Source organism: Xyrauchen texanus, chromosome 36, assembly GCF_025860055.1.
Source record: "Xyrauchen texanus isolate HMW12.3.18 chromosome 36, RBS_HiC_50CHRs, whole genome shotgun sequence".
In the NCBI taxonomy this organism is placed as follows: Eukaryota; Metazoa; Chordata; class Actinopteri; order Cypriniformes; family Catostomidae; genus Xyrauchen; species Xyrauchen texanus.
In genome coordinates this window covers 33,258,746-33,284,880 of record NC_068311.1, presented here as the reverse complement: position 1 = coordinate 33,284,880, position 26,135 = coordinate 33,258,746, and the positions used below count along the sequence as shown (strand labels likewise).

The following is a 26,135-nucleotide window of genomic DNA, read 5'->3' as shown; positions in this document are numbered from 1 at the left end:
CTCTATTAGTGGAGATTGGCAGAGAGTGGTATTTTGGAGATTGTAAGTATAACTCCATTTAAATTCATGCCACTTGGTAAAAGTACCTTGTCAGAAGTGGAATTTGAACCCACGCCTCCATCTGGAGACCAGAATACTCTTTATGTAAGAAGGTTTTAAGAACCTTGAGTCTGGCGCCTTAGACCACTCGGCCACTCTGACTGCACACAAGAAAGCAGAGATTTCTTGAACTACTCTATTACTGGAGATTGGCAGAGAGTGGTATTTTGGAGATTGTAAACATAACTCCATGCCACTTGGTAAAAGTATCTTGTCAGAAGTGGAATTTGAACCCACCTCTCCATCTGGAGACCAGAATACTTTTTATGTAAGAAGGTTTTAAGAACCTTGAGTCTGGCTCTTAGACCACTCGGCCACTCTGACTGCACACACAAATGCAGACATTTCTTGAACTACTCTATTATTGGAGATTGGCATTTTGGAGATTGTAAACATAACTCCATTTTAATTCATGCCACTTGGTAAAAGTATCATGTCAGAAATGGGATTTGAACCCACGCCTCCATCCGGAGACCAGAATACTCTTTATGTGAGAAGGCTTTAAGAACCTTGAGTCTGGCACCTTAGACCATTCAGCCATTCTGACTGCACACACAAATGCAGACATTTCTTGAACTACTCTATTATTGGAGATTGGCAACATAACTCAATTTTAATTCATGCCACTTGGTAAAAGTATCATGTCAGAAGTGGGATTTGAACCCACGCCTCCATCTGGAGACCAGAATACTCTTTATGTAAGAAGGCTTTGAGAACCTTGAGTCTGGCGCCTTAGACCACTCGGCCACTCTGACTGCACGCAAGAAAGCAGAGATTTCTTGAACTACTCTATTATTGGAGATTGGCAGAGAGTGGTATTTTGGAGATTGTAAACATAACTCCATTTAAAGTCATGCCACTTCGTAAAAGAATCATGTCAGAAGTGGGATTTGAATCCACGCCTCCATATGGAGACCAGAATACTCTTTATGTAAGAAGATTTTGAGAACCTTGAGTCTGGCGCCTTAGAACAATTGGCCACTCTGACAGCTCGCTCACTGGCAGACTTTTTTTGAAATACTCTATTACTGGAGATTGGCAGAAAGAGGTGTTTTGGAGATTGTAAACATAAATCCATTTATACCCTTTTGTAAAAAATGTCCTGTCAGAAGTAGGATTTTAAATGATGCCTCCTTCTGGAGTCCAGTATACTCTTTATGTAATAAGGTTTTAAGAACCTTGAGGCTGGGGCCTTACACCACTCAGCCACTCTGACAGCACACACAAGTGGAGACTTTTCTTGAATGACTCTATTAGTGGAGATTGGCAGAGTGTGGTATTTTGGAGATTGTAAGTATAACTCCATTTAAATTCATGCCACTTGGTAAAAGTATTTTGTCAGCAGTGGAATTTGAACCCACGCCTCCATCTGGAGACCAGAATACTCTTTATGTAAGAAGGTTTTAAGAACCTTGAGTCTGGCGCTTAGACCACTCGGCCACTCTGACTGCACGCACAAATGCAGACATTTCTTGAACTACTCTATTATTGGAGATTGGCATTTTGGAGATTGTAAACATAACTCCATTTTAATTCATGCCACTTGGTAAAAGTATCATGTTAGAAGTGGGATTTGAACCCACCCCTCCATCTGGAGACCAGAATACTTTTTATGTATGAAGGTTTTAAGAACCTTGAGTCTGGCTCTTAGACCACTCGGCCACTCTGACTGCACACACAAAAGCAGACATATCTTGAACTACTCTATTATTGGACATTGGCAGAGAGTGGTATTTTGGAGATTGTAAACATAACTCCATATAAATTCATGCCACTTGGTTAAAGTATCATGTCAGAAGTGGGATTTGAATCCATAACTCCATATGGAGACCAGAATACACTTTATGTAAGAAGATTTTGAGAACCTTGAGTCTGGCGCCTTAGAACAATTGGCCACTCTGACAGCTCTCTCACTGGCAGACTTTTTTGAACTACTCTATTATTGGAGATTGGCAGAAAGAGGTGTTTTGTAGATTGTAAACATAACTCCATTTATGCCCTTTTGTAAAAAATGTCCTGTCAGAAGTAGGATTTTAAATTATGCCTCCATCTGGAGTCCAGAATACTCTTTATGTAAGAAGGTTTTAAAATCCTGAAGGCTGGCGCTTACACCACTCAGCCACTCTGACAGCACACACAAGTGCAGGCTTTTCTTGAATGACTCTATTATTGGAGATTGGCATTTTGGAGATTGTAAACATAACTCCATTTATGCCCTTTTGTAAAAAATGTCCTGTCAGAAGTAGGATTTTAAATTATGCCTCCATCTGGAGTCCAGTATACTCTTTATGTAAGAAGGTTTTAAGAACCTTGAGGCTGGGGCCTTACACCACTCGGCCACTCTGACTGCACACACAAAAGCAGACATATCTTGAACTACTCTATTATTGGAGATTGGCAGAGAGTGGTATTTTGGAGATTGTAAACATAACTCCATATAAATTCATGCCACTTGGTAAAAGTATCATGTCAGAAGTGGGATTTGAATCCATAACTCCATATGGAGACCAGAATACACTTTATGTAAGAAGATTTTGAGAACTTTGAGTCTGGCGCCTTAGAACAATTGGCCACTCTGACAGCTCTCTCACTGGCAGACTTTTTTGAACTACTCTGTTATTGGAGATTGGCAGAAAGAGGTGTTTTGTAGATTGTAAACATAACTCCATTTATGCCCTTTTGTAAAAAATGTCCTGTCAGAAGTAGGATTTTAAATTATGCCTCCATCTGGAGTCCAGAATACTCTTTATGTAAGAAGGTTTTAAAATCCTGAAGGCTGGCGCCTTACACCACTCAGCCACTCTGACAGCACACGCAAGTGCAGGCTTTTCTTGAATGACTCTATTATTGGAGATTGGCATTTTGGAGATTGTAAACATAACTCCATTTATGCCCTTTTGTAAAAAATAGGCATATAGTAGTATTTTAAATTATGCCTCCATCTGGAGACCAGAATACTCCTCATGTAAGAAGGTTTTAAGAACCTTGAGGCTGGCGCCTTACACCACTCAGCCACTCTGACAGCACACACAAGTGGAGACTTTTCTTGAATGACTCTATTAGTGGAGATTGGCAGAGAGTGGTATTTTGGAGATTGTAAGTATAACTCCATTTAAATTCATGCCACTTGGTAAAAGTACCTTGTCAGAAGTGGAATTTGAACCCACGCCTCCATCTGGAGACCAGAATACTCTTTATGTAAGAAGGTTTTAAGAACCTTGAGTCTGGCGCCTTAGACCACTCGGCCACTCTGACTGCACACAAGAAAGCAGAGATTTCTTGAACTACTCTATTACTGGAGATTGGCAGAGAGTGGTATTTTGGAGATTGTAAACATAACTCCATGCCACTTGGTAAAAGTATCTTGTCAGAAGTGGAATTTGAACCCACCCCTCCATCTGGAGACCAGAATACTTTTTATGTAAGAAGGTTTTAAGAACCTTGAGTCTGGCGTCTTAGACCACTCGGCCACTCTGACTGCACACACAAATGCAGACATTTCTTGAACTACTCTATTATTGGAGATTGGCATTTTGGAGATTGTAAACATAACTCCATTTTAATTCATGCCACTTGGTAAAAGTATCATGTCAGAAATGGGATTTGAACCCACGCCTCCATCCGGAGACCAGAATACTCTTTATGTGAGAAGGCTTTAAGAATCTTGAGTCTGGCACCTTAGACCATTCAGCCATTCTGACTGCACACACAAACGCAGACATTTCTTGAACTACTCTATTATTGGAGATTGGCAACATAACTCAATTTTAATTCATGCCACTTGGTAAAAGTATCATGTCAGAAGAGGGATTTGAACCCACGCCTCCATCTGGAGACCAGAATACTCTTTATGTAAGAAGGCTTTGAGAACCTTGAGTCTGGCGCCTTAGACCACTCGGCCACTCTGACTGCACACAAGAAAGCAGAGATTTCTTGAACTACTCTATTATTGGAGATTGGCAGAGAGTGGTATTTTGGAGATTGTAAACATAACTCCATTTAAAGTCATGCCACTTCGTAAAAGAATCATGTCAGAAGTGGGATTTGAATCCACGCCTCCATATGGAGACCAGAATACTCTTTATGTAAGAAGATTTTGAGAACCTTGAGTCTGGCGCCTTAGAACAATTGGCCACTCTGACAGCTCGCTCACTGGCAGACTTTTTTGAAATACTCTATTACTGGAGATTGGCAGAAAGAGGTGTTTTGGAGATTGTAAACATAAATCCATTTATACCCTTTTGTAAAAAATGTCCTGTCAGAAGTAGGATTTTAAATGATGCCTCCTTCTGGAGTCCAGTATACTCTTTATGTAATAAGGTTTTAAGAACCTTGAGGCTGGGGCCTTACACCACTCAGCCACTCTGACAGCACACACAAGTGGAGACTTTTCTTGAATGACTCTATTAGTGGAGATTGGCAGAGTGTGGTATTTTGGAGATTGTAAGTATAACTCCATTTAAATTCATGCCACTTGGTAAAAGTATTTTGTCAGAAGTGGAATTTGAACCCACGCCTCCATCTGGAGACCAGAATACTCTTTATGTAAGAAGGTTTTAAGAACCTTGAGTCTGGCGCCTTAGACCACTCGGCCACTCTGACTGCACGCACAAATGCAGACATTTCTTGAACTACTCTATTATTGGAGATTGGCATTTTGGAGATTGTAAACATAACTCCATTTTAATTCATGCCACTTGGTAAAAGTATCATGTTAGAAGTGGGATTTGAACCCACCCCTCCATCTGGAGACCAGAATACTTTTTATGTATGAAGGTTTTAAGAACCTTGAGTCTGGCGCCTTAGACCACTCGGCCACTCTGACTGCACACACAAAAGCAGACATATCTTGAACTACTCTATTATTGGAGATTGGCAGAGAGTGGTATTTTGGAGATTGTAAACATAACTCCATATAAATTCATGCCACTTGGTTAAAGTATCATGTCAGAAGTGGGATTTGAATCCATAACTCCATATGGAGACCAGAATACACTTTATGTAAGAAGATTTTGAGAACCTTGAGTCTGGCGCCTTAGAACAATTGGCCACTCTGACAGCTCTCTCACTGGCAGACTTTTTGAACTACTCTATTATTGGAGATTGGCAGAAAGAGGTGTTTTGTAGATTGTAAACATAACTCCATTTATGCCCTTTTGTAAAAAATGTCCTGTCAGAAGTAGGATTTTAAATTATGCCTCCATCTGGAGTCCAGAATACTCTTTATGTAAGAAGGTTTTAAAATCCTGAAGGCTGGCGCCTTACACCACTCAGCCACTCTGACAGCACACACAAGTGCAGGCTTTTCTTGAATGACTCTATTATTGGAGATTGGCATTTTGGAGATTGTAAACATAACTCCATTTATGCCCTTTTGTAAAAAATGTCCTGTCAGAAGTAGGATTTTAAATTATGCCTCCATCTGGAGTCCAGTATACTCTTTATGTAAGAAGGTTTTAAGAACCTTGAGGCTGGGGCCTTACACCACTCGGCCACTCTGACTGCACACACAAAAGCAGACATATCTTGAACTACTCTGTTATTGGAGATTGGCAGAAAGAGGTGTTTTGTAGATTGTAAACATAACTCCATTTATGCCCTTTTGTAAAAAATGTCCTGTCAGAAGTAGGATTTTAAATTATGCCTCCATCTGGAGTCCAGAATACTCTTTATGTAAGAAGGTTTTAAAATCCTGAAGGCTGGCGCCTTACACCACTCAGCCACTCTGACAGCACACGCAAGTGCAGGCTTTTCTTGAATGACTCTATTATTGGAGATTGGCATTTTGGAGATTGTAAACATAACTCCATTTATGCCCTTTTGTAAAAAATAGGCATATAGTAGTATTTTAAATTATGCCTCCATCTGGAGACCAGAATACTCCTCATGTAAGAAGGTTTTAAGAACCTTGAGGCTGGCGCCTTACACCACTCAGCCACTCTGACAGCACACACAAGTGGAGACTTTTCTTGAATGACTCTATTATTGGAGATTGGCAGAGAATGGTATTTTGGAGATTGTAAACATAACTCCATTTAAATTCATGCCACTTCGTAAAAGAATCATGTCAGAAGTGGGATTTGAATCCAAGCCTCCATATGGAGACCAGAATACTCTTTATGTAAGAAGATTTTGAGAACCTTGAGTCTGGCGCCTTAGAACAATTGGCCACTCTGACAGCTCGCTCACTGGCAGACTTTTTTTGAAATACTCTATTACTGGAGATTGGCAGAAAGAGGTGTTTTGGAGATTGTAAACATAAATCCATTTATACCCTTTTGTAAAAAATGTCCTGTCAGAAGTAGGATTTTAAATGATGCCTCCTTCTGGAGTCCAGTATACTCTTTATGTAATAAGGTTTTAAGAACCTTGAGGCTGGGGCCTTACACCACTCAGCCACTCTGACAGCACACACAAGTGGAGACTTTTCTTGAATGACTCTATTAGTGGAGATTGGCAGAGAGTGGTATTTTGGAGATTGTAAGTATAACTCCATTTAAATTCATGCCACTTGGTAAAAGTACCTTGTCAGAAGTGGAATTTGAACCCACGCCTCCATCTGGAGACCAGAATACTCTTTATGTAAGAAGGTTTTAAGAACCTTGAGTCTGGCGCCTTAGACCACTCGGCCACTCTGACTGCACACAAGAAAGCAGAGATTTCTTGAAGTACTCTATTACTGGAGATTGGCAGAGAGTGGTATTTTGGAGATTGTAAACATAACTCCATGCCACTTGGTAAAAGTATCTTGTCAGAAGTGGAATTTGAACCCACCCCTCCATCTGGAGACCAGAATACTTTTTATGTAAGAAGGTTTTAAGAACCTTGAGTCTGGCGCCTTAGACCACTCGGCCACTCTGACTGCACACACAAATGCAGACATTTCTTGAACTACTCTATTATTGGAGATTGGCATTTTGGAGATTGTAAACATAACTCCATTTTAATTCATGCCACTTGGTAAAAGTATCATGTCAGAAATGGGATTTGAACCCACGCCTCCATCCGGAGACCAGAATACTCTTTATGTGAGAAGGCTTTAAGAACCTTGAGTCTGGCACCTTAGACCATTCAGCCATTCTGACTGCACACACAAACGCAGACATTTCTTGAACTACTCTATTATTGGAGATTGGCAACATAACTCAATTTTAATTCATGCCACTTGGTAAAAGTATCATGTCAGAAGTGGGATTTGAACCCACGCCTCCATCTGGAGACCAGAATACTCTTTATGTAAGAAGGCTTTGAGAACCTTGAGTCTGGCGCCTTAGACCACTCGGCCACTCTGACTGCACGCAAGAAAGCAGAGATTTCTTGAACTACTCTATTATTGGAGATTGGCAGAGAGTGGTATTTTGGAGATTGTAAACATAACTCCATTTAAAGTCATGCCACTTCGTAAAAGAATCATGTCAGAAGTGGGATTTGAATCCACGCCTCCATATGGAGACCAGAATACTCTTTATGTAAGAAGATTTTGAGAACCTTGAGTCTGAGCCTTAGAACAATTGGCCACTCTGACAGCTCGCTCACTGGCAGACTTTTTTGAAATACTCTATTACTGGAGATTGGCAGAAAGAGGTGTTTTGGAGATTGTAAACATAAATCCATTTATACCCTTTTGTAAAAAATGTCCTGTCAGAAGTAGGATTTTAAATGATGCCTCCTTCTGGAGTCCAGTATACTCTTTATGTAATAAGGTTTTAAGAACCTTGAGGCTGGGGCCTTACACCACTCAGCCACTCTGACAGCACACACAAGTGGAGACTTTTCTTGAATGACTCTATTAGTGGAGATTGGCAGAGTGTGGTATTTTGGAGATTGTAAGTATAACTCCATTTAAATTCATGCCACTTGGTAAAAGTATCTTGTCAGAAGTGGAATTTGAACCCACGCCTCCATCTGGAGACCAGAATACTCTTTATGTAAGAAGGTTTTAAGAACCTTGAGTCTGGCGCCTTAGACCACTCGGCCACTCTGACTGCACGCACAAATGCAGACATTTCTTGAACTACTCTATTATTGGAGATTGGCATTTTGGAGATTGTAAACATAACTCCATTTTAATTCATGCCACTTGGTAAAAGTATCATGTTAGAAGTGGGATTTGAACCCACCCCTCCATCTGGAGACCAGAATACTTTTTATGTATGAAGGTTTTAAGAACCTTGAGTCTGGCGCCTTAGACCACTCGGCCACTCTGACTGCACACACAAAAGCAGACATATCTTGAACTACTCTATTATTGGAGATTGGCAGAGAGTGGTATTTTGGAGATTGTAAACATAACTCCATATAAATTCATGCCACTTGGTTAAAGTATCATGTCAGAAGTGGGATTTGAATCCATAACTCCATATGGAGACCAGAATACACTTTATGTAAGAAGATTTTGAGAACCTTGAGTCTGGCGCCTTAGAACAATTGGCCACTCTGACAGCTCTCTCACTGGCAGACTTTTTTGAACTACTCTATTATTGGAGATTGGCAGAAAGAGGTGTTTTGTAGATTGTAAACATAACTCCATTTATGCCCTTTTGTAAAAAATGTCCTGTCAGAAGTAGGATTTTAAATTATGCCTCCATCTGGAGTCCAGAATACTCTTTATGTAAGAAGGTTTTAAAATCCTGAAGGCTGGCGCCTTACACCACTCAGCCACTCTGACAGCACACACAAGTGCAGGCTTTTCTTGAATGACTCTATTATTGGAGATTGGCATTTTGGAGATTGTAAACATAACTCCATTTATGCCCTTTTGTAAAAAATGTCCTGTCAGAAGTAGGATTTTAAATTATGCCTCCATCTGGAGTCCAGTATACTCTTTATGTAAGAAGGTTTTAAGAACCTTGAGGCTGGGGCCTTACACCACTCGGCCACTCTGACTGCACACACAAAAGCAGACATATCTTGAACTACTCTATTATTGGAGATTGGCAGAGAGTGGTATTTTGGAGATTGTAAACATAACTCCATATAAATTCATGCCACTTGGTAAAAGTATCATGTCAGAAGTGGGATTTGAATCCATGACTCCATATGGAGACCAGAATACACTTTATGTAAGAAGATTTTGAGAACCTTGAGTCTGGCTCTTAGAACAATTGGCCACTCTGACAGCTCTCTCACTGGCAGACTTTTTTGAACTACTCTATTATTGGAGATTGGCAGAAAGAGGTGTTTTGTAGATTGTAAACATAACTCCATTTATGCCACTTTTGTAAAAAATGTCCTGTCAGAAGTAGGATTTTAAATTCATGCCTCCATCTGGAGTCCAGAATACTTTTATGTAAGAAGGTTTTAAGATCCTGAGGCTGGCGCCTTACACCACTCAGCCACTCTGACAGCACACACAAGTGCAGACATTTCTTGAATGACTCTATTATTGGAGATTGGACTAACTACTCTATTATTGGAGATTGGCAGAAAGAGGTGTTTTGGAGATTGTAAACATAACTCCATGCCACTTGGTAAAAGTATCATGTCAGAAGTGGGATTTGAACCCACGCCTCCATCTGGAGACCAGAATACTCTTTATGTAAGAAGGCTTTAAGAACCTTGAGTCTGGCGCCTTAGACCACTCGGCCACTCTGACTGCACGCAAGAAAGCAGAGATTTCTTGAACTACTCTATTATTGGAGATTGGCAGAGAGTGGTATTTTGGAGATTGTAAACATAACTCCATTTAAAGTCATGCCACTTCGTAAAAGAATCATGTCAGAAGTGGGATTTGAATCCAAGCCTCCATATGGAGACCAGAATACTCTTTATGTAAGAAGATTTTGAGAACCTTGAGTCTGGCGCCTTAGAACAATTGGCCACTCTGACAGCTCGCTCACTGGCAGACTTTTTTGAAATACTCTATTACTGGAGATTGGCAGAAAGAGGTGTTTTGGAGATTGTAAACATAAATCCATTTATACCCTTTTGTAAAAAATGTCCTGTCAGAAGTAGGATTTTAAATGATGCCTCCTTCTGGAGTCCAGTATACTCTTTATGTAATAAGGTTTTAAGAACCTTGAGGCTGGGGCCTTACACCACTCAGCCACTCTGACAGCACACACAAGTGGAGACTTTTCTTGAATGACTCTATTAGTGGAGATTGGCAGAGAGTGGTATTTTGGAGATTGTAAGTATAACTCCATTTAAATTCATGCCACTTGCTAAAAGTACCTTGTCAGAAGTGGAATTTGAACCCACGCCTCCATCTGGAGACCAGAATACTCTTTATGTAAGAAGGTTTTAAGAACCTTGAGTCTGGCGCCTTAGACCACTCGGCCACTCTGACTGCACACAAGAAAGCAGAGATTTCTTGAACTACTCTATTACTGGAGATTGGCAGAGAGTGGTATTTTGGAGATTGTAAACATAACTCCATGCCACTTGGTAAAAGTATCTTGTCAGAAGTGGAATTTGAACCCACCCCTCCATCTGGAGACCAGAATACTTTTTATGTAAGAAGGTTTTAAGAACCTTGAGTCTGGCGCTTTAGACCACTCGGCCACTCTGACTGCACACACAAATGCAGACATTTCTTGAACTACTCTATTATTGGAGATTGGCATTTTGGAGATTGTAAACATAACTCCATTTTAATTCATGCCACTTGGTAAAAGTATCATGTCAGAAATGGGATTTGAACCCACGCCTCCATCCGGAGACCAGAATACTCTTTATGTGAGAAGGCTTTAAGAACCTTGAGTCTGGCACCTTAGACCATTCAGCCATTCTGACTGCACACACAAACGCAGACATTTCTTGAACTACTCTATTATTGGAGATTGGCAACATAACTCAATTTTAATTCATGCCACTTGGTAAAAGTATCATGTCAGAAGTGGGATTTGAACCCACGCCTCCATCTGGAGACCAGAATACTCTTTATGTAAGAAGGTTTTAAGAACCTTGAGGCTGGGGCCTTACACCACTCAGCCACTCTGACAGCACACACAAGTGGAGACTTTTCTTGAATGACTCTATTATTGGAGATTGGCAGAGAATGGTATTTTGGAGATTGTAAACATAAATCCATTTATACCCTTTTGTAAAAAATGTCCTGTCAGAAGTAGGATTTTAAATTATGCCTCCATCTGGAGTCCAGTATACTCTTTATGTAAGAAGGTTTTAAGAACCTTGAGGCTGGGGCCTTACACCACTCAGCCACTCTGACAGCACACACAAGTGGAGACTTTTCTTGAATGACTCTATTAGTGGAGATTGGCAGAGAATGGTATTTTGGAGTTTGTAAACATAACTCCATTTAAATTCATGCCACTTGGTAAAAGTATCATGTCAGAAGTGGGATTTGAATCCATGACTCCATATGGAGACCAGAATACACTTTATGTAAGAAGATTTTGAGAACCTTGAGTCTGGCACCTTAGAACAATTGGCCACTCCGACAGCTCTCTCACTGGCAGACTTTTTTGAACTACTCTATTATTGGAGATTGGCAGAAAGAGGTGTTTTGGAGATTGTAAACATAACTCCATTTATGCCCTTTTGTAAAAAATAGGCATATAGTAGTATTTTAAATTATGCCTCCATCTGGAGACCAGAATACTCTTCATGTAAGAAGGTTTTAAGAACCTTGAGGCTGGCGCCTTACACCACTCAGCCACTCTGACAGCACACACAAGTGGAGACTTTTCTTGAATGACTCTATTAGTGGAGATCGGCAGAGAGTGGTATTTTGGAGATTGTAAGTATAACTCCATTTAAATTCATGCCACTTGGTAAAAGTATCATGTCAGAAGTGGGATTTGAATCCATGACTCCATATGGAGACCAGAATACACTTTATGTAAGAAGATTTTGAGAACCTTGAGTCTGGCACCTTAGAACAATTGGCCACTCCGACAGCTCTCTCACTGGCAGACTTTTTTGAACTACTCTATTATTGGAGATTGGCAGAAAGAGGTGTTTTGGAGATTGTAAACATAACTCCATTTATGCCCTTTTGTAAAAAATAGGCATATAGTAGTATTTTAAATTATGCCTCCATCTGGAGACCAGAATACTCCTCATCTAAGAAGGTTTTAAGAACCTTGAGGCTGGCGCCTTACACCACTCAGCCACTCTGACAGCACACACAAGTGGAGACTTTTCTTGAATGACTCTATTATTGGAGATTGGCAGAGAATGGTATTTTGGAGTTTGTAAACATAACTCCATTTAAATTCATGCCACTTGGTAAAAGTATCATGTCAGAAGTGGGATTTGAATCCATGACTCCATATGGAGACCAGAATACACTTTATGTAAGAAGATTTTGAGAACCTTGAGTCTGGCACCTTAGAACAATTGGCCACTCCGACAGCTCTCTCACTGGCAGACTTTTTTGAACTACTCTATTATTGGAGATTGGCAGAAAGAGGTGTTTTGGAGATTGTAAACATAACTCCATTTATGCCCTTTTGTAAAAAAATAGGCATATAGTAGTATTTTAAATTATGCCTCCATCTGGAGACCAGAATACTCTTCATGTAAGAAGGTTTTAAGAACCTTGCGGCTGGCGCCTTACACCACTCAGCCACTCTGACAGCACACACAAGTGGAGACTTTTCTTGAATGACTCTTATTATTGGAGATTGGCATAGAATGGTATTTTGGAGATTGTAAACATAACTCCATATAAATTCATGCCACTTCGTAAAAGATTCATGTCAGAAGTGGGATTTGAATCCCCACCTCCATATGGAGACCAGAATACTCTTTATGTAAGAAGATTTTGAGAACCTTGAGTCTGGCACCTTAGACCACTCGGCCACTCTGACTGCACACAAGAAAGCAGAGATTTCTTGAACTACTCTATTATTGGAGATTGGCAGAGAGTGGTATTTTGGAGATTGTAAACATAACTCCATGCCACTTGGTAAAAGTATCTTGTCAGAAGTGGAATTTGAACCCACCCCTCCATCTGGAGACCAGAATACTTTTTATGTAAGAAGGTTTTAAGAACCTTGAGTCTGGCACCTTAGACCACCAGCCACTCTGACTGCACACACAAAAGCAGAGATTTCTTGAACTACTCTATTATTGGAGATTGGCAGAGAGTGGTATTTTGGAGATTGTAAACATAACTCCATGCCACTTGGTAAAAGTATCTTGTCAGAAGTGGAATTTGAACCCACCCCTCCATCTGGAGACCAGAATACTTTTTATGTAAGAAGGTTTTAAGAACCTTAAGTCTGGCGCCTTAGACCACCGGCCACTCTGACTGCACACACAAAAGCAGACATATCTTGAACTACTCTATTATTGGAGATTGGCATTTGGGAGATTGTAAATATAACTCCATTTTAATTCATGCCACTTGTTAAAAGTATCATGTCAGAAGTGGGATTTGAACCCACGTCTCCATCTGGAGACCAGAATACTCTTTATGTAAGATGGTTTTAAGCACCTTGAGTCTGGCACCTTAGACCACTCGACACACTGACTGCACACAAAATTGCAGACATTTCTTGAACTACTCTATTATTGGAGCTTGGCAGAGAGTGGTATTTTGGAGATTGTAAACATAACTCCATATAAATTCATGCCACTTGGTAAAAGTATCATGTCAGAAGTGGAATTTGAATCCATGACTCCATATGGAGACCAGAATACACTTTATGTAAGAAGATTTTGAGAACCTTGAGTCTGGCGCCTTAGAACAATTGGCCACTCTGACAGCTCTCTCTCTGGCAGACTTTTTTGAACTACTCTATTATTGGAGATTGGCAGAAAGAGGTGTTTTGTAGATTGTAAACATAACTCCATTTATGCCCTTTTGTAAAAAATGTCCTGTCAGAAGTAGGATTTTAAATTATGCCTCCATCTGGAGTCCAGAATACTCTTTATGTAAGAAGGTTTTAAAATCCTGAAGGCTGGCGCCTTACACCACTCAGCCACTCTGACAGCACACACAAGTGCAGACTTTTCTTGAATGACTCTATTATTGGAGATTGGCATTTTGGAGATTGTAAACATAACTCCATATAAATTCATGCCACTTCGTAAAAGAATCATGTCAGAAGTGGGGTTTGAATCCACGCCTCCATATGGAGACCAGAATACTCTTTATGTAAGAAGATTTTGAGAACCTTGAGTCTGGCGCCTTAGAACAATTGGCCACTCTGACAGCTCGCTCACTGGCAGACTTTTTTTGAACTACTCTAATATTGGAGATTGGCAGAAAGAGGTGTTTTGGAGATTGTAAACATAAATCCATTTATGCCCTTTTGTAAAAAATGTCCTGTCAGAAGTAGGATTTTAAATTATGCCTCCTTCTGGACACCAGTATACTCTTAATGTAAGAAGGTTTTAAGAACCTTGAGGCTGGGGCCTTACACCACTCAGCCACTCTGACAGCACACACAAGTGGAGACTTTTCTTGAATGACTCTATTAGTGGAGATTGGCAGAGAGTGGTATTTTGGAGATTGTAAGTATAACTCCATTTAAATTCATGCCACTTGGTAAAAGTATCTGGTCAGAAGTGGAATTTGAACCCACGCCTCCATCTGGAGACCAGAACACTTTCTTTGTAAGAAGGTTTTAAGAACCTTAAGTCTGGCGCCTTAGACCACTCAGCCACTCTGACTGCACACACAAATGCAGACATTTCTTGAACTACTCTATTATTGGAGATTGTAAACACAAACTCCATTTTAATTCATGCCACTTGGTAAAAGTATCATGTCAGAAGTGGGATTTGAACCCACGCCTCCATCTGAAGACCAGAATACTCTTTATGTGAGAAGGTTTTAAGAACCTTGAGTCTGGCGCCTTAGACCACTCGGCCACTCTGACAGCACACACAAAAGTAGACATTTCTTGAACTACTCTATTATTGGAGATTGGCAGAGAGTGGTATTTTGGAGATTGTAAACATAACTCCATGTATGCCCTTTTGTAAAAAATATCCTGTCAGAAGTAGGATTTGAAATTAAGCCTCCATCTGGAGACCAGAATACTCTTTATGTAAGAAGGTTTTAAGAACCTTGAGGCTGGCGCCTTACACCACTCGGCCACTCTGACTGCTCACCCAAATGCAGACATTTCTTGAACTACTCTATTATTGGAGATTGGCAACATAACTCCATTTTAATTCATGCCACTTGGTAAAAGTATCATGTCAGAAGTGGGATTTGAACCCACGCCTCCATCTGGAGACCAGAATACTCTTTATGTAAGAAGGTTGTAAGGAGATTGTAAACATAACTCCATTTAAATTCATGCCACTTGATAAAAGAATCACGTCAGAAGTGGGATTTGAATCCACGCCTCCATATGGAGACCAGAATACTCTTTATGTAAGAAGATTTTGAGAACCTTGAGGCTGGGGCCTTAGACCACACGGCCACTCTGACTGCACACACAAATGCAGACATTTCTTGAACTACTCTATTATTGGAGATTGGCAACATAACTCCATTTTAATTCATGCCACTTGGTAAAAGTATCATGTCAGAAGTGGGATTTGAACCCACGCCTCCATATGGAGACCAGAATACTCTTTATGTGAGAAGGTTTTAAGAACCTTGAGTCTGGCGCCTTAGACCGCTCGGCCACTCTGACTGCACACACGAAAGCAGACATTTCTTGAACTACTCTATTATTGGAGATTGGCAGAGATTGGCATTTTGGAGATTGTAAACATAACTCCATTTTAATTCATGCCACTTGGTAAAAGTATCATGTCAGAAATGGGATTTGAACCCACGCCTCCATCTGGAGACCAGAATACTCTTTATGTAAGAAGGCTTTAAGAACCTTGAGTCTGGCGCCTTAGACCACTCGGCCACTCTGACTGCACATACAAAAGCAGACATTTCTTGAACTACTCTATTATTGGAGATTGGCAGAGAGTGGTATTTTGGAGATTGTAAACATAACTCCATATAAATTCATGCCACTTGGTAAAAGTATCATGTCAGAAGTGGAATTTGAATCCATGACTCCATATGGAGACCAGAATACACTTTATGTAAGAAGATTTTGAGAACCTTGAGTCTGACGCCTTAGAACAATTGGCCACTCTGACAGCTCTCTCACTGGCAGACTTTTTTGAACTACTCTATTATTGGAGATTGGCAGAAAGAGGTGTTTTGGAGATTGTAAACATAACTCCATTTATGCCCTTTTGTAAAAAAAAGGCATATAGTAGTATTTTAAATTCTGCCTCCATCTGGAGACCAGAATACTCTTCATGTAAGAAGGTTTTAAGAACCTTGAGGCTTGCGCCTTACGTCACTCAGCCACTCTGACAGCACACAAGAAAGCAGACATTTCTTGAACTACTCTATTATTGGAGATTGGCAGAGAGTGGTATTTTGGAGATTGTAAACATAACTCCATTTAAATTCATGCCACTTGGTAAAAGTATCTTGTCAGAAGTGGAATTTGAACCCACGCCTCCATCTGGAGACCAGAATACTTTTTATGTAAGAACGTTTTAAGCACCTTGAGTCTGGCGCCTTAGACCACTCGGCCTGCACACACAAATGGAGACATTTCTTGAACTACTCTATTATTGGAGATTGGCATTTTGGAGATAGTAAACATAACTCCATTTTAATTCATGCCACTTGGTAAAAGTATCATGTCAGAAATGGGATTTGAACCCACGCCTCCATCTGGAGACCAGAATACTCTTTATGTAAGAAGACTTTAAGAACCTTGAGTCTGGCGCCTTAGATCACTCGGCCACTCTGACTGCACACACCAACGCAGACATTTCTTGAACTACTCTATTATTGGAGATTGGCAACATAACTCCATTTTAATTCATGCCACTTGGTAAAAGTATCATGTCAGAAGCGGGATTTGAATCCATGACTCCATATGGAGACCAGAATACACTTTATGTAAGAAGATTTTGAGAACCTTGAGTCTGGCACCTTAGAACAATTGGCCGCTCCGACAGCTCTCTCACTGGCAGACTTTTTTGAACTACTCTATTATTGGAGATTGGCAGAAAGAGGTGTTTTGGAGATTGTAAACATAACTCCATTTATGCCCTTTTGTAAAAAATAGGCATATAGTAGTATTTTAAATTATGCCTCCATCTGGAGACTAGAATACTCTTCATGTAAGAAGGTTTTAAGAACCTTGAGGCTGGCGCCTTACACCACTCAGCCACTCTGACAGCACACACAAGTGGAGACTTTTCTTGAATGACTCTTATTATTGGAGATTGGCAGAGAATGGTATTTTGGAGATTGTAAACATAACTCCATTTAAATTCATGCCACTTGGTAAAAGTATCTTGTCAGAAATGGGATTTGAACCCACGCCTCCATCCGGAAACCAGAATACTCTTTATGTGAGAAGGCTTTAAGAACCTTGAGTCTGGCGCCTTAGACCATTCGGCCTTTCTGACTGCACACAAGAAAGCAGAGATTTCTTGAACTACTCTATTACTGGAGATTGGCAGAGAGTGGTATTTTGGAGATTGTAAACATAACTCCATGCCACTTGGTAAAAGTATCTTGTCAGAAGTGGAATTTGAACCCACCCCTCCATCTGGAGACCAGAATACTTTTTATGTAAGAAGGTTTTAAGAACCTTGAGTCTGGCGCCTTAGACCACTCGGCCACTCTGACTGCACACACAAATGCAGACATTTCTTGAACTACTCTATTATTGGAGATTGGCATTTTGGTGATTGTAAACATAACTCCATTTTAATTCATGCCACTTGGTAAAAGCATCATGTCAGAAATGGGATTTGAACCCACGCCTCCATCCGGAGACCAGAATACTCTTTATGTGAGAAGGCTTTAAGAACCTTGAGTCTGGCGCCTTAGACCATTCGGCCACTCTGACTGCACACACAAACGCAGACATTTCTTGAACTACTCTATTATTGGAGATTGGCAACATAACTCCATTTTAATTCATGCCACTTGGTAAAAGTGTCATGTCCGAAGTGGGATTTGAACCCACGCCTCCATCTGGAGACCAGAATACTCTTTATGAAAGAAGGCTTTAAGAACCTTGAGTCTAGCGCCTTAGACCACTCGGCCACTCTGACTGCACGCAAGAAAGCAGAGATTTCTTGAACTACTCTATTACTGGATATTGGCAGAGAGTGGTATTTTGGAGATTGTAAACATAACTCCATTTAAAGTCATGCCACTTCGTAAAAGAATCATGTCAGAAGTGGGATTTGAATCCACGCCTCCATATGGAGACCAGAATACTCTTTATGTAGGAAGATTTTGAGAACCTTGAGTCTGGCGCCTTAGAACAATTGGCCACTCTGACAGCTCGCTCACTGGCAGACTTTTTTTGAAATACTCTATTACTGGAGATTGGCAGAAAGAGGTGTTTTGGAGATTGTAAACATAACTCCATTTATGCCCTTTTGTAAAAAATGTCCTGTCAGAAGTAGGATTTTAAATTATGCCTCCTTCTGGAGACCAGTATACTCTTAATGTAAGAAGGTTTTAAGAACCTTGAGGCTGGGGCCTTACACCACTCAGCCACTCTGACAGCACACACAAGTGGAGACTTTTCTTGAATGACTCTATTAGTGGAGATTGGCAGAGTGTGGTATTTTGGAGATTGTAAGTATAACTCCATTTAAATTCATGCCACTTGGTAAAAGTATCTGCTCAGAAGTGGAATTTGAACCCACGCCTCCATCTGGAGACCAGAATACTCTTTATGTAAGAAGGTTTTAAGAACCTTGAGTCTGGCGCCTTAGACCACTCGGCCACTCTGACTGCACACACAAATGCAGACATTTCTTGAACTACTCTATTATTGGAGATTGGCATTTTGGAGATTGTAAACATAACTCCATTTTAATTCATGCCACTTGGTAAAAGTATCATGTTAGAAGTGGGATTTGAACCCACCCCTCCATCTGGAGACCAGAATACTTTTTATGTAAGAAGGTTTTAAGAACCTTGAGTCTGGCGCCTTAGACCACTCAGCCACTCTGACTTCACACACAAAAGCAGACACATCTTGAACTACTCTATTATTGGAGATTGGCAGAGAGTGGTATTTTGGAGATTGTAAACATAACTCCATATAAATTCATGCCACTTGGTAACAGTATCATGTCAGAAGTGGGATTTGAATCCACGCCTCCATATGGAGACCAGAATACTCTTTATGTAAGAAGATTTTGAGAACCTTGAGTCTGGCCTTAGAACAATTGGCCACTCTGACAGCTCGGCTCACTGGCAGACTTTTTTGAAATACTCTATTACTGGAGATTGGCAGAAAGAGGTGTTTTGGAGATTGTAAACATAAATCCATTTATACCCTTTTGTAAAAAATGTCCTGTCAGAAGTAGGATTTTAAATGATGCCTCCTTCTGGAGTCCAGTATACTCTTTATGTAATAAGGTTTTAAGAACCTTGAGGCTGGGGCCTTACACCACTCAGCCACTCTGACAGCACACACAAGTGGAGACTTTTCTTGAATGACTCTATTAGTGGAGATTGGCAGAGAGTGGTATTTTGGAGATTGTAAGTATAACTCCATTTAAATTCATGCCACTTGGTAAAAGTACCTTGTCAGAAGTGGAATTTGAACCCACGCCTCCATCTGGAGACCAGAATACTCTTTATGTAAGAAGGTTTTAAGAACCTTGAGTCTGGCGCCTTAGACCACTCGGCCACTCACACAAATGCAGACATTTCTTGAACTACTCTATTATTGGAGATTGGCATTTTGGAGATTGTAAACATAACTCCATTTTAATTCATGCCACTTGGTAAAAGTATCATGTTAGAAGTGGGATTTGAACCCACCCCTCCATCTGGAGACCAGAATACTTTTTATGTAAGAAGGTTTTAAGAACCTTGAGTCTGGCGCCTTAGACCACTCGGCCACTCTGACTGCACACACAAATGCAGACATTTCTTGAACTACTCTATTATTGGAGATTGGCATTTTGGTGATTGTAAACATAACTCCATTTTAATTCATGCCACTTGGTAAAAGTATCATGTCAGAAGTGGGATTTGAACCCACGCCTCCATCTGGAGACCAGAATACTCTTTATGTAAGAAGGCTTTAAGAACCTTGAGTCTGGCGCCTTAGACCACTCGGCCACTCTGACTGCACGCAAAAAAGCAGAGATTTCTTGAACTACTCTATTATTGGAGATTGGCAGAGAGTGGTATTTTGGAGATTGTAAACATAACTCCATTTAAAGTCATGCCACTTCGTAAAAGAATCATGTCAGAAGTGGGATTTGAATCCACGCCTCCATATGGAGACCAGAATACTCTTTATGTAAGAAGATTTTGAGAACCTTGAGTCTGGCTCCTTAGAATAATTGGCCACTCTGACAGCTCGCTCACTGGCAGACTTTTTTTGAAATACTCTATTACTGGAGATTGGCAGAAAGAGGTGTTTTGGAGATTGTAAACATAAATCCATTTATACCCTTTTGTAAAAAATGTCCTGTCAGAAGTAGGATTTGAACCCACCCCTCCATCTGGAGACCAGAATACTTTTTATGTAAGAAGGTTTTAAGAACCTTGAGTCTGGCGCCTTAGACCACTCGGCCACTCTGACTGCACACACAAAAGCAGACATATCTTGAACTACTCTATTATTGGAGATTGGCAGAGAGTGGTATTTTGGAGATTGTAAACATAACTCCATATAAATTCATGCCACTTGGTAAAAGTATCATGTCAGAAGTGGGATTTGAATCCATAACTCCATATGGAGACCAGAATACACTTTATGTAAGAAGATTTTGAGAACCTTGAGTCTGGCGCCTTAGAACAATTGGCCACTCTGACAGCTCTCTCACTGGCAGACTTTTTGAACTACTCTATTATTGGAGATTGGCAGAAAGAGGTGTTTTGTAGATTGTAAACATAACTCCATTTATGCCCTTTTGTAAAAAATGTCCTGTCAGAAGTAGGATTTTAAATTATGCCTCCATCTGGAGTCCAGAATACTCTTTATGTAAGAAGGTTTTAAAATCCTGAAGGCTGGCGCCTTACACCACTCAGCCACTCTGACAGCACACGCTAAGTGCAGGCTTTTCTTGAATGACTCTATTATTGGAGATTGGCATTTTGGAGATTGTAAACATAACTCCATTTATGCCCTTTTGTAAAAAATAGGCATATAGTAGTATTTTAAATTATGCCTCCATCTGGAGACCAGAATACTCCTCATGTAAGAAGGTTTTAAGAACCTTGAGGCTGGCGCTTACACCACTCAGCCACTCTGACAGCACACACAAGTGGAGACTTTTCTTGAATGACTCTATTATTGGAGATTGGCAGAGAATGGTATTTTGGAGATTGTAAACATAACTCCATTTAAATTCATGCCACTTGGTAAAAGTATCATGTCAGAAGTGGGATTTGAATCCATGACTCCATATGGAGACCAGAATACACTTTATGTAAGAAGATTTTGAGAACCTTGAGTCTGGCACCTTAGAACAATTGGCCACTCTGACAGCTCTCTCACTGACAGACTTTTTTTGAACTACTCTATTATTGGAGATTGGCAGAAAGAGGTGTTTTGGAGATTGTAAACATAAATCCATTTATGCCCTTTTGTAAAAAATGTCCTGTCAGAAGTAGGATTTTAAATTATGCCTCCATCTGGAGTCCAGTATACTCTTTATGTAAGAAGGTTTTAAGAACCTTGAGGCTGGGGCCTTACACCACTCAGCCACTCTGACAGCACACACAAGTGGAGACTTTTCTTGAATGACTCTATTAGTGGAGATTGGCATTTTGGAGATTGTAAGTATAACTCCATTTAAATTCATGCCACTTGATAAAAGTATCATGTCAGAAGTGGGATTTGAACCAACGCCTCCATATGGAAAACAGAATAGTCTTTATGTAAGAAGGTTTTAAGAACCTTGAGGCTGGATCCTTAGACCACTCAGCCACTCTGCCAGCACACACAAGTGCAGACTTTTCTTGAACGACTCTATTATTGGAGATTGGCAGAAACATGTGTTTTGGAGATTGTAAACATAACTCCTTTTATGCCCTTTTGTAAAAAATTTCCTGTCAGAAGTAGGATTTGAAATTATTCCTCCATCTGGAGACCAGAAAACTCTTCATGTAAGAAGGTTTTAAGAACCTTGAGTCTGGCGCCTTAGACCACGCGGCCACTCTGACTGCACAAACAAGTGCAGACTTTTCTTGAACTACTCTATTATTGGAGATTGGCAGAAAGAGGTGTTTTGGAGATTGTAAAGATAACTCCATTTAAATTCATGCCACTTGGTAAAAGTGTAATGTCAGAAGTGGGATTTGAACCCATACCTCCATCTGGAGACCAGATTACTCTTTAAGTAAGAAGATTTTAAGGCCCTTGTCCCTAGTGTTTCATAGCACTCGGCAATTCTGACAGTGCAACCAAACTAATAATTTTGATATATATATATATATAATGTATACAAATATATTTTGACAGAAAACAGCTGTTTTTGTTTGACATGCTTTTTTAGCACCAACAGGTGCTAACAAGGACCAGCTAACCAGCTAATTCCTGACCACATGGTTCCAACTGCTGTATGCCCAACATTGTTAATGGATCATGTAAGCTCCGCTGTCTGCGCTCTCATTGGAAGTTGCTGCACCGTGTTGCTACTTAAATTCAAATCAAGTTAAACACAAATTAGTAAAGAATGATGGTTACTTTTGTTGCTGCAAATATCTGTTGAAGTAAATCTATTTATAATCTGTGTTTTTATCCTGACCAGCCAAAACCTCATCAAGCAATGATTTACAACTCATTACAGCAGGGCTACTTAACTAGTGGCCTGCAGGCCAAATCCTTCTTGCCAATCACTTTTATCTGGGACTCCAACTAATTTTGAGGAAATTTAGTTGCAGTCTGATCATCATATCACTCTAAATCAGAGATTAACAACCCCCAGCGGCGCATGCAACAGTATTCACTGGTAGTCAGATCCAGACCAAAGCGCATGTGTTTAATGCTTGTCTGGACATAGTAGTTACACTGCCTTCCAAAACAAGAAAAAGCAATGCTTAGTTTAACATATTGGTTTGAGTCTTATTCCATCAAATGTATTAATGCAAATTGCTTAGCTCTGGAGTGCAGTTAAACCTTCAGATGTGAAAAACATATTATCACAGTGGATGTTATGGATGTGGTGTCAGCTCATTTGCAAAATCTTAATGCAAAAGATTACATTGGTTGCCCGTTGCTGACTGGAACATGCACTGTATGCGTAATGCAAATTTCGTCATTAGCAGAGTCTGTGTGGACTATCCACATGTGACCCAGATATTCTCAACCTGCTAACAATACTTGTCTATGTGCATCATTGGAGCATGCGCCTGCCATTGACTGTGCTACACAAAGCTGTTGAATTGCAAATGCATTGAACACGTTTCTTATTCACTTGCCATCAAAAGAGTATACTTTGAAAGGTTGAGTGCCCGACCATCTGCAAGATGACCCAGAATGTGAAAAATTTAAGTATACCCAAGCCTATACTCAACAAAAGAGAAATCAATGATGAAAACGAGCATCTAAAGGAAATGGACAGGAAAGTGTTCTCAATCCCAAACATCATTAAATCAGATTGTTCAACATTTACCAATTATTATTTATGCAAATATCTGGCTCATGTATGCAAATGCACAATATTTGCAAGACAAGGAAAGTATTATTTGCTCCTCATTGAATGGGAAATATGAAAAAAGGAAGAATATTTTCTCTTTTTAGTCTTATTTATCTATATTAATTGGCTATTGTTTTCTCACGTGGATTGATATTGTCAAAGAGATTCAGCAGATCTAAATGATCGGCAGTTTTATTATTTGTAAACGGTAGATCTTACATTTTAAAAAGATAATTTTTAGTGCTGGCAAAATTAATGTGTTAGCGCGATTAATGTAAAAAGTTTACATGTTACATTTTCTTATTTGTGATTAACACATTTACCATTAATAAACCAGCAAGACTTGTTGGAAGGCTTTGTGATGTGTGCACCCAGTCATTACACTGATGCACACACCGCAAACACAAACAGCAGTGATTCCGTGTCAGTGATAAAGTGATGGAGAAAGGAGCTCTTAATGCTATTTGTTGTACAAAACAAGCCCAAATGGAATTTATGACAGGAATCAAATATTTTAAAAGTAATGCATATTTTAATTATCACAGAAGAACATTGAGTCTTAACTATCAACAAAACATATGAGATGATTTGTCTGCAAATGCTTTTCATATGAATTTCAAAGGAGCACTGACACCCTAAATCGTTGATGCTCTGAATAAGGAACACAGCTTCACTATTGCTGTAGGAAAGCAGATAGCCACAGGCTACCGGCAGATTAATATTGTGGAGGATGAGAGTTTAAGAGATTTAATTTAATGCTCATTGCAATGAATATGCAACCTTTGTGGGGACTTGTTCTTGCAATTAGTCAAACTCCCACTTAGACTTTGGAAAACATTGAATGTTACTTTAATTGGTGATATTTTAGTGTTTTAGTGTTTTAATTGGTGATAGTTTAGTGTTTAGAAATATACATTTCTATGTTTATATTGTGGAAGGCTTTGTTTGGAAAATGTTAATAAAGCATTATATTGTTACATATTGTTTTTTGTTTGTTTTCTCCTTAGAAGAAAAAAAATGCATTTTAACATTTTTTTAAATGCATTTTAATGACAGTAAAAGTATATTTAGAGTCAAATTTCAGCACTTTGAAAATATGCATTTCTGGTGAAGGAACATAGTGAGCCACAATGCTTCCTGGTTTTTGCTGTGAATTATGGGAAATTTTAGGGAGCAAATGTTTCAGTGCACTGGAATGATTTTGCGATTGAGACAGCCCTAAAAAATGGCCAAATCACTGCCCTGACAACTGAACTAGGGAGCTGATTGAGATGCACCCATGATATACTAGTCACTAAGGCCTTGTCCACATTAATACGTTTTCATTTGAAAACGCATCTTTTTCTCTCCGTTTTGGCCTTCCGTCCACACTGAGACTGCGTGAGAAACTAAGCTTTTTGAAAATGCACTCCAAAGTGGATGAATTTAAAAACACAGTTTTTGCGTTGTAGTTTGGACTGTCGTAACCTCCGTTCCCCGATGAAGGGAATGAGACGTTGTGTCGATGAATTGACTCTGTGGGGGGTTGATCTTGAGAGCCTGAAATACCTTAAAATATTTGAGAGAAGGCCTATGATAATTGGCGAGTTGAATTTGCATGCCACTCCCCCTGACATATGGGTATAAAAGGGAGGCCAGCAGGCAAGTTCATTCAGGTTTTGCACTGAGAAGCCGAGACAAGGTCCTGGTCATAACAGCGGTAAAGTTCTGTCTGTGGCAAAAGGGACACAATGTCTCATTCCCTCCATCAGGGCACAGAGGTTACGACAGTAACCAAGACGTTCCCCTTCTGTGACTCACTCGATGTTGTGTCGATGAAGTGACACTAGGGGTCCCATATATGAAACTCCACAATGACTGAACTGGTCACGTGAACTGCCGATGTAGATGTAGGCAAGCTACTATGAGCATAGGAACAGATGCACTCTGGCTGCGTGGAGCCTCCCCAGATGCCCCAAGATGTTGTGTGCTTCCACATAACCCTGAGGGGGGGAAGGAAATGTACCAAATATGGGAGCAGGCTTCGGCAGCTGTGGCCTTTTCTCCCTAGGTTTTCTCTACGCAGAAAAATAGATTCAGCTGGGGCCTAAAAATGCTCATAAAATGTGCAGGTGAACACGTTCTTTTCCATTCCTATTCTTCCAGGGGGAAAAAACCCCATGGAGGCCACACCCTGCCCTCAAGAGGGGGCAAATACACCATACAGGCCCAATGGCCAGACAGGCAACAATGGCCGGGAGAGGCGTGGTGGTAAGTCCTGCCATTCGTAGGGGGGCATTCTAAAATAAAGCGACCGGGGCAGAGAGGACTCTGCCAAGGGATATGCGGGTCTACCACAAGGAAGGCTGGTGATCTAACCAGAGGAGAGAGGAGACTGCTGTTTTCTTGACTATGTGTGTACCACAACCCATGCTGTGTGCGGCGAACAAAATAGAAGGGAACAAAAT

General features: G+C 40.2%; 1 protein-coding gene and 28 non-coding genes across 30 annotated transcripts in view; all 29 read right to left on the bottom strand.

Annotated features, from left to right (window-relative positions):
* Positions 1–26,135, bottom strand: part of LOC127629997 (tripartite motif-containing protein 16-like) — a 327,862-nt gene that overhangs the window by 79,369 nt on the left and 222,358 nt on the right. The gene's annotated exons all lie outside the window — the stretch shown is intronic.
* On the bottom strand, positions 89–201 carry trnal-caa (transfer RNA leucine (anticodon CAA)). The gene is made up of 2 exons: positions 164–201; positions 89–134 (listed from the first exon to the last, which is right to left on the bottom strand). It is a non-coding gene; the product is annotated as a tRNA-Leu (tRNA).
* Positions 534–646, bottom strand: trnal-caa (transfer RNA leucine (anticodon CAA)). Its single transcript has 2 exons — positions 609–646; positions 534–579 (listed from the first exon to the last, which is right to left on the bottom strand). It is a non-coding gene; the product is annotated as a tRNA-Leu (tRNA).
* trnal-caa (transfer RNA leucine (anticodon CAA)) lies at positions 742–854 on the bottom strand. Its single transcript has 2 exons — positions 817–854; positions 742–787 (listed from the first exon to the last, which is right to left on the bottom strand). It is a non-coding gene; the product is annotated as a tRNA-Leu (tRNA).
* trnal-caa (transfer RNA leucine (anticodon CAA)) lies at positions 3,242–3,354 on the bottom strand. The gene is made up of 2 exons: positions 3,317–3,354; positions 3,242–3,287 (listed from the first exon to the last, which is right to left on the bottom strand). It is a non-coding gene; the product is annotated as a tRNA-Leu (tRNA).
* trnal-caa (transfer RNA leucine (anticodon CAA)) lies at positions 3,688–3,800 on the bottom strand. Its single transcript has 2 exons — positions 3,763–3,800; positions 3,688–3,733 (listed from the first exon to the last, which is right to left on the bottom strand). It is a non-coding gene; the product is annotated as a tRNA-Leu (tRNA).
* Positions 3,896–4,008, bottom strand: trnal-caa (transfer RNA leucine (anticodon CAA)). The gene is made up of 2 exons: positions 3,971–4,008; positions 3,896–3,941 (listed from the first exon to the last, which is right to left on the bottom strand). It is a non-coding gene; the product is annotated as a tRNA-Leu (tRNA).
* On the bottom strand, positions 4,589–4,701 carry trnal-caa (transfer RNA leucine (anticodon CAA)). Its single transcript has 2 exons — positions 4,664–4,701; positions 4,589–4,634 (listed from the first exon to the last, which is right to left on the bottom strand). It is a non-coding gene; the product is annotated as a tRNA-Leu (tRNA).
* trnal-caa (transfer RNA leucine (anticodon CAA)) lies at positions 4,812–4,924 on the bottom strand. Its single transcript has 2 exons — positions 4,887–4,924; positions 4,812–4,857 (listed from the first exon to the last, which is right to left on the bottom strand). It is a non-coding gene; the product is annotated as a tRNA-Leu (tRNA).
* On the bottom strand, positions 6,626–6,738 carry trnal-caa (transfer RNA leucine (anticodon CAA)). Its single transcript has 2 exons — positions 6,701–6,738; positions 6,626–6,671 (listed from the first exon to the last, which is right to left on the bottom strand). It is a non-coding gene; the product is annotated as a tRNA-Leu (tRNA).
* On the bottom strand, positions 6,849–6,961 carry trnal-caa (transfer RNA leucine (anticodon CAA)). The gene is made up of 2 exons: positions 6,924–6,961; positions 6,849–6,894 (listed from the first exon to the last, which is right to left on the bottom strand). It is a non-coding gene; the product is annotated as a tRNA-Leu (tRNA).
* On the bottom strand, positions 7,072–7,184 carry trnal-caa (transfer RNA leucine (anticodon CAA)). The gene is made up of 2 exons: positions 7,147–7,184; positions 7,072–7,117 (listed from the first exon to the last, which is right to left on the bottom strand). It is a non-coding gene; the product is annotated as a tRNA-Leu (tRNA).
* trnal-caa (transfer RNA leucine (anticodon CAA)) lies at positions 7,280–7,392 on the bottom strand. Its single transcript has 2 exons — positions 7,355–7,392; positions 7,280–7,325 (listed from the first exon to the last, which is right to left on the bottom strand). It is a non-coding gene; the product is annotated as a tRNA-Leu (tRNA).
* On the bottom strand, positions 7,972–8,084 carry trnal-caa (transfer RNA leucine (anticodon CAA)). Its single transcript has 2 exons — positions 8,047–8,084; positions 7,972–8,017 (listed from the first exon to the last, which is right to left on the bottom strand). It is a non-coding gene; the product is annotated as a tRNA-Leu (tRNA).
* On the bottom strand, positions 8,195–8,307 carry trnal-caa (transfer RNA leucine (anticodon CAA)). The gene is made up of 2 exons: positions 8,270–8,307; positions 8,195–8,240 (listed from the first exon to the last, which is right to left on the bottom strand). It is a non-coding gene; the product is annotated as a tRNA-Leu (tRNA).
* trnal-caa (transfer RNA leucine (anticodon CAA)) lies at positions 9,582–9,694 on the bottom strand. Its single transcript has 2 exons — positions 9,657–9,694; positions 9,582–9,627 (listed from the first exon to the last, which is right to left on the bottom strand). It is a non-coding gene; the product is annotated as a tRNA-Leu (tRNA).
* On the bottom strand, positions 10,275–10,387 carry trnal-caa (transfer RNA leucine (anticodon CAA)). Its single transcript has 2 exons — positions 10,350–10,387; positions 10,275–10,320 (listed from the first exon to the last, which is right to left on the bottom strand). It is a non-coding gene; the product is annotated as a tRNA-Leu (tRNA).
* On the bottom strand, positions 10,721–10,833 carry trnal-caa (transfer RNA leucine (anticodon CAA)). Its single transcript has 2 exons — positions 10,796–10,833; positions 10,721–10,766 (listed from the first exon to the last, which is right to left on the bottom strand). It is a non-coding gene; the product is annotated as a tRNA-Leu (tRNA).
* trnal-caa (transfer RNA leucine (anticodon CAA)) lies at positions 10,929–11,041 on the bottom strand. Its single transcript has 2 exons — positions 11,004–11,041; positions 10,929–10,963 (listed from the first exon to the last, which is right to left on the bottom strand). It is a non-coding gene; the product is annotated as a tRNA-Leu (tRNA).
* On the bottom strand, positions 14,782–14,894 carry trnal-caa (transfer RNA leucine (anticodon CAA)). Its single transcript has 2 exons — positions 14,857–14,894; positions 14,782–14,827 (listed from the first exon to the last, which is right to left on the bottom strand). It is a non-coding gene; the product is annotated as a tRNA-Leu (tRNA).
* Positions 15,550–15,662, bottom strand: trnal-caa (transfer RNA leucine (anticodon CAA)). The gene is made up of 2 exons: positions 15,625–15,662; positions 15,550–15,595 (listed from the first exon to the last, which is right to left on the bottom strand). It is a non-coding gene; the product is annotated as a tRNA-Leu (tRNA).
* trnal-caa (transfer RNA leucine (anticodon CAA)) lies at positions 15,783–15,895 on the bottom strand. The gene is made up of 2 exons: positions 15,858–15,895; positions 15,783–15,828 (listed from the first exon to the last, which is right to left on the bottom strand). It is a non-coding gene; the product is annotated as a tRNA-Leu (tRNA).
* trnal-caa (transfer RNA leucine (anticodon CAA)) lies at positions 16,688–16,800 on the bottom strand. The gene is made up of 2 exons: positions 16,763–16,800; positions 16,688–16,733 (listed from the first exon to the last, which is right to left on the bottom strand). It is a non-coding gene; the product is annotated as a tRNA-Leu (tRNA).
* On the bottom strand, positions 17,577–17,689 carry trnal-caa (transfer RNA leucine (anticodon CAA)). Its single transcript has 2 exons — positions 17,652–17,689; positions 17,577–17,622 (listed from the first exon to the last, which is right to left on the bottom strand). It is a non-coding gene; the product is annotated as a tRNA-Leu (tRNA).
* Positions 17,800–17,912, bottom strand: trnal-caa (transfer RNA leucine (anticodon CAA)). The gene is made up of 2 exons: positions 17,875–17,912; positions 17,800–17,845 (listed from the first exon to the last, which is right to left on the bottom strand). It is a non-coding gene; the product is annotated as a tRNA-Leu (tRNA).
* On the bottom strand, positions 18,008–18,120 carry trnal-caa (transfer RNA leucine (anticodon CAA)). The gene is made up of 2 exons: positions 18,083–18,120; positions 18,008–18,053 (listed from the first exon to the last, which is right to left on the bottom strand). It is a non-coding gene; the product is annotated as a tRNA-Leu (tRNA).
* trnal-caa (transfer RNA leucine (anticodon CAA)) lies at positions 19,831–19,943 on the bottom strand. Its single transcript has 2 exons — positions 19,906–19,943; positions 19,831–19,876 (listed from the first exon to the last, which is right to left on the bottom strand). It is a non-coding gene; the product is annotated as a tRNA-Leu (tRNA).
* On the bottom strand, positions 20,054–20,166 carry trnal-caa (transfer RNA leucine (anticodon CAA)). Its single transcript has 2 exons — positions 20,129–20,166; positions 20,054–20,099 (listed from the first exon to the last, which is right to left on the bottom strand). It is a non-coding gene; the product is annotated as a tRNA-Leu (tRNA).
* On the bottom strand, positions 20,515–20,627 carry trnal-caa (transfer RNA leucine (anticodon CAA)). Its single transcript has 2 exons — positions 20,590–20,627; positions 20,515–20,560 (listed from the first exon to the last, which is right to left on the bottom strand). It is a non-coding gene; the product is annotated as a tRNA-Leu (tRNA).